This window comes from Sesamum indicum, linkage group LG3, assembly GCF_026168435.1.
Source record: "Sesamum indicum cultivar Baizhima isolate 11 linkage group LG3, ASM2616843v1, whole genome shotgun sequence".
NCBI classification, from domain to species: domain Eukaryota; kingdom Viridiplantae; phylum Streptophyta; class Magnoliopsida; order Lamiales; family Pedaliaceae; genus Sesamum; species Sesamum indicum.
Genome location: NC_142659.1, coordinates 8,945,069 through 8,951,089, shown reverse-complemented (window position 1 = coordinate 8,951,089; position 6,021 = coordinate 8,945,069). Strand labels below are relative to the sequence as shown.

General features: G+C 40.1%; 1 pseudogene; it reads left to right on the top strand.

Moving 5' to 3' along the window:
• The first annotated feature begins 3,174 nt into the window (after positions 1-3,174).
• Positions 3,175-5,531, top strand: LOC105178805 (uncharacterized; annotated as a pseudogene).
• The last annotated feature ends 490 nt before the right edge of the window (positions 5,532-6,021 follow it).

Genomic DNA, 6,021 nt, shown 5'->3' with positions numbered 1-6,021 from the left:
AGAATTTAACGAATACATTTCTCCCTCTGTGTTTGTTTGCTAGATTAGAGAGTTCCACCAAAGAATGCAGAGAGTGAGAAGAACTCCGATTTCTAAACCAAATTAGGTTGCAGGAGAGCTAAGAAACCGCTCAGTAACGGTCGTAACTTCCACCAAAAATGCGTTGAAGAAGGGTGAAACTATCACCACAACCACAAGAAAACCCAGCAAATCAACCACCACTACTTGATCTTTGCCATCAATTTTTGCCACAGATGCGGTGCTTACCACCGTGGGGTTAATTGCAAAGACTCACCCATAACTTAGGGGGTAGTATTTTAAGGACCGTAATTTAGACTCTGACAAAATATGCCTCCTAGCTTTAAAAAATGTGGCATTTCCTGCCCTCCGTCCAAATCTGAACAAATTTTAGATAATTTTTTTGGGTAAATATAAGTTTCATTAATAAAAAGGTACATGCGTACAGTACAACAGTCAAATATCGGTTTCTCCCATAATAGGCCATGGAATATGCCATAGTGTGTATAATACTAACAGAGTGTGATAAATTAGCACGAATGATTCTCTGTCTAACGTCGTCCACTATGATGGCAGGGATGGTGCTCGGTGGTCGATCAACATGCTCAAACTGGCTCAAGTTCCGTTCTCTCCAGATATGATAGACACATGCAGCGAGTAATGCACAGTAGGATAAATTGACAATATGTTTCCCTCTCTACTTCCTTGTAGCCCACTCCACGTCTAAGGCCAAGTCTCGGTTCAGCCATGTGAATCTAACATCCTGTCTCACTGCTATGAGGCATTGTCTGGCATAACGACATCGAAAACATAAGTGTGTATGTGTTTCTATTACGCCTTCATCACAAAGAACAGAAGTGCCAAGATACGACAACTACGGTTTATCTACCGTTGATAGTTTCCCTAATATAGCGAGCCACAGTGTGAATGTATGTCTAAGAATCTTCAAGGAGCCCGAGAATAGTGAAGTCCAACCTACCTTGGGTCCCGGCGAGTGTAATATGCGATATAGCGATGCAACAATGAGACGTCCATTCGTATCTCGCCAATGAACACGATCATCGTCTTCATGGATTATGGACAAATTTTGTACAATCTCCAAACATGTCCGTGATGAGGGCCAGTGCAATGCCCATCCATAATAACCCTATTAAGTTTCTCCGAGAGTCTAAGACCAATGAGTTGTGGACCACGTGGGAACCTTTGAATAAGTGGTCCGGGGGGTGCCACGGGTCCTGCCACAAATAGAAGGTAGTTCCATGACCCACTTGGTAATCCACCAATGGCCGAATAATGGTGCATAGGCGAAGGAGTTTTCTCCAACCCCACGCACCTCCATGGTCCGAAATTGTCCAAATGGACCTGTCACGCAAGCGCCCATGGTACAACCACTTCACCCATATGGATGTTCTATCACAATGAATCATATCGCATAATTTCTTATTTGTTAAGGAACAATTAAGAATAGCAATGTCTCGTAAGCTCTGTCCTTCCTCTGCAGCTTGCTTACATACATCCCTCTATGCTACCTTTGCATAGCCCCCACTAGTAGCACCTTACTGTAAGAAGGAGCACAATCTCTTCTCGATCTCCCTTATAACACCTTTAGGTAGAATGAACGAGGAAGCCCAATAGATACTCAAAACCATGAGAACGGATTTAATAATCTGAATCCGTCCCGCAAATAATAATCCTGTACCCTCCCAACCATGGACACAACTATCAATTTTTGCTAATAGAGGTTGGCAATCAACTATTGATAACTCTGCAATTATCATAATTTTATAGCGATTTAATCTTTCTTTTTAAGCCAAAACATCCCTAATTATGTGATTTTATTGCATATTTAGCAAAAAAGGAGATATGAGACAAAGATGGTAAAATTCAAGCCAAAATTGAAATTGAAGACATCAAAAAGAAAACAAAAAGGAAGATTACAAGGAAATTTCTGCAGAATTGACTAAGTGTGCCCACGCTTAGTGGAGTGATCAACTCGGGATAAGGATAAGCACGAGCAATTTTCGCAAAAGATAAAGGAATGAAGTGTTTCGGTTTAGAAAGTCTTTTTTAAAGTTTATCTCTTGTAATTTATTTACCTTTTTAGAATTTATCACGTATCTACCCCCCCCCCACGTCTAGATTCGTAGGAGACTTTTATTATAAATAAGGGGGGTCTCTTCATTTGAAGACGTTCGGTTATTGTTTAGAACTCTATAGAATTCTTTGTTCATCCTTTCTCCTTTATTTTTATTTTACAACTGGAATTAATGAAATTTCGCTTTCTAGTGTATTCTTCCATTAACACGTCCAGCAAAATTCCTTATTTTCTGCTTAAGGTACGGTGATTGCTTGATTTCCATTATGTTATGAGATCTAATTTGCATTCTACACTGGTCAAACGAATATTCATGCTATTCTCTGTGCTTTAATTACAAACGTCTGATTTATGAATGATTCGGCCGGTTGTTCATTATCAAGAAGGTTTGCTTAGCTAATTGGACTTTATAAATCCGTGTAATTATTTATTTGGTTCAATGCTTAGTAGCAACGTAGCATGATTAATTATGTCATAGTAATTAGTTATGTTATGGGGAATGCATGATCTAGTTCAAACGAATTATCCTCGTAGGAGTTTGTTAATTAGAATCAGGCCTTTCTAATTCTTAATGCTGTTAATAGATTAAATATTGTGAACGTTCCCAGGGTTGTCTATTAATTAGGGATCTAGCTAACGGTCGTACCTTGGCTGATGAAAAGGTAAGGGAAGGTGAGGTTGTTAGGTCGTACCAACAACCATAACTGGTTTATTTGTCCATTCATGTGTTATTCTTGCATCAATGATCAATTCACAAGAATCAAGCATGATCCTAGCCTTAACCAGAAAATCTTCCTCGCATATCTTCGCCAGGTATTTTTAAGTTTTATTTAATTTTTGATTACTTATTTTTATTATCAATCTCCCCCCATTATTTTCTTTTTCCCAAAGAAATTAACTTAAACCAATCTCTGTGGATCGACCCTACTCCCACTTTCACAAGTGTAGTATGAATTATTTTTGGTGATCTCGACACCCACCAAATTTTGGCGCCGTTGCCGGGGATTGGCGTTTTTAAGTATATTTCTTTATTTTTAGTTACTTGATTTTTATCACCATTGATGCCAAGGTCTTCTCGTACAGGTAAATTGGTATACAACCTGGAAATCGAAAAGACCGCACGAATACTTCGTCGGGTGACTAAGCAACAATCGGAAGGAGCATCCGCTCCATACGAAGACGAAGAAGACATAACTTTGGAGTTTGAGGAATCCCTAAGCGAATCCGAAGAAGAGATAATGGCTTTGATTCCTGAAAGATCGATCAATGATATGACGTCGCCCGATCTGAACCAGCAGCCACTGTGCATTGAGTACCCTGACTTGGAGGTAAATTTTGAACTGAAATCTGGATTAATTCATTTACTTCCCACTTTCCGTGGCCTCACAGGTGAAGATCCACACAAGCATCTGAAGGAATTCCATGTGGTGTGCTCCGGAATGCGACCACAAGGCATAAGCGAAGAACAAGTCAAACTGAGAGCATTCCCGTTCTCCCTTGCCGACCAAGCGAAGGATTGGTTGTACTTTCTACCTTAAGGATCCATGACAAGATGGAATGATCTCAAGAGGCAGTTTCTTGAGAAATATTTCCCTGCCTCAAGAGCCACAACGATCCGGAAGGAGATCAGTAGGATTCGACAATTCACGGGAGAGAGTCTTTTTGAATATTGGGAAAGATTCAATCAACTAGTGGAAAGTTTCCCCCATCATCAAATCCCGAACCACCTGTTGATCCAGTATTTCTATGAAGGTCTATCAAATATGGATAGGAAACTGATAGATGCGGCAAGTGGCGGAGCACTATTCAACAAAACCCCCACCGAAGCGTGTAACCTAATCTGGATTATGGCGTCCAACACGCAACAGTTTGGGGTTAGATACAATGATCCACCAAGGAAAAGCAACGAGGTAAGTAATCTTGAAGAATGTTTAAATCAACTCACATCTATTGTTGAAAAAGTTGTTACAGAGAATCATCAACAAGTCAAAGCGTGTGGTATCTGCAATTTAACGGGGCACGCTACGGACATGTGCCCAACTCTTCAAGAGTCAACTACCGAGCATGCCGACGCTGTGGGATGATTCCCCGGACAACAACAAAGAAGATATGATCCTTTCTCCAACACATACAACCCCGGATGGAGGGATCACCCGAATCTGAGTTACGGTAACCAACACTTTCAAAAACCCAATACAGACCACCTCCGCAGCCTAATCCCATGCCTAGCCCATCTCTCGAAGACATGATGAAAGCATTAGTGACCAACACACAATAATTTCAGCAACAGACCCAGACGAGCATCCAACAGTTCCAGCAGCAACAACAACAGACCCAGACGAGCATTCAAAACTTAGAATTTCAAATCAGTCAACTGGCGTCATTTGTTGGTAAGCTAGAGTCTCAAGGTAAGCTACCTTCTAAATCTGTCATTAACCCTAGACAAAATGTTAGTGCTATTGTGCTTTGTAGTGGAAAAGAATTGCAGGAAAATGTGAACAAAGATGGCACTAAACGTGGGCACGGTGTGAAAAGAAAGCCGAAAAAGGAAATTGAGGTCCAACAAGAGCAAGCCGAACCTGAAGCGGACCATCCGAAGCCTTTGGTAACCAGACCGCCCTTCCCAGAAAGATTCACCAAAGCAAAGAAGGAAGAGGAGAAAAAAGAAATCCTTGAAACCTTCCGCAAAGTGGAGGTAAACATCCCGCTGCTCGATGCCATCAAGCAAATACCCCGCTACGCGAAATTCCTCAAAGAACTGTGCTCTAGCAAAGGAAAACTCAAAGGAAACGAACGGGTAAGTATGGGAGAGAATATATCTGCCATTCTTCAAAGAAAACTACCTCCTAAATGCAATGATCCAGGTACATTTTCTATCCCTTGCAAAATTGGAAAGATTGGAATAGAAAAAGCAATGTGTGATTTAGGTGCTTCTATCAATATTATGCCTATTACTATATATGAATCTTTGAATGTTGGCCCATTGAAAGAAACGGGGGTCATTCTTCAACTTGCCGATCGTTCCGTAGTTGACCCCGATGGAGTTCTTGAGGATGTACTTGTGCAAGTTAATGAATTGGTTTTTCCTGCTGATTTTTATGTGCTTGATATGAAGGGGGATATTTCTCCCAATTCTACATCCATCTTGCTAGGAAGACCATTCCTTAAAACCTCAAAAATCAAAATTGATGTTTATGTCGGAATTCTCTCTATGGAATTTGATAATGAGGTTATGAGTTTTAAAATTGATGGTGTCATGAAATATTCTAATGATGTGCATTCTATTTTTCTCATTGATTCTATTGATCCTTTGTTGCAAAAAATGCTATGTTCAATGGTAGAGGAGCATTCAAGACAACAATTGCCAAAAGATCGAGTCGAAGAACTTACAAGAAAAAAGTCTTTCATGACAAAATAAGTTCAAGGAAAGAAGTCATCCATGGACTGCCAAGTTCCCCTAAATCCACACCATCACTGGGTGCATTACATAGAAGAAGTGGATTTAGAGTGTCCAACTTATTTAAGTTGAGGAACAACAATGTCTAGCCAAAGACGTTAAAAAAAGGCACTGCATGGGAGTCAACCCATGAAATCTCTATCTTCTCCTTTCCTCTTTCGTTTGATTTTAATTTTCGTATTTTTATTCAAATTTTGCGAAGCGTGCCCACGCTTAATGAAGCGCCCAAATCTGTTTGGATGGCTAAATTGGACAGATTTGAAGTTTCCACTAAGCGTGCTCACGCTTACTCGATCTTTCAAAATTGTTTTAACTCACTTCACCAAAACAGATTTGGAGCTTCCACTAAGCGTGCCCATGCTTAGTCGCACTTCGTAGGCTGTTATTCACTTTCATTTCCTTCATTTATTTATTTTTTTAGTTATTTTTATTTATTTAAAAAAAATCAAAT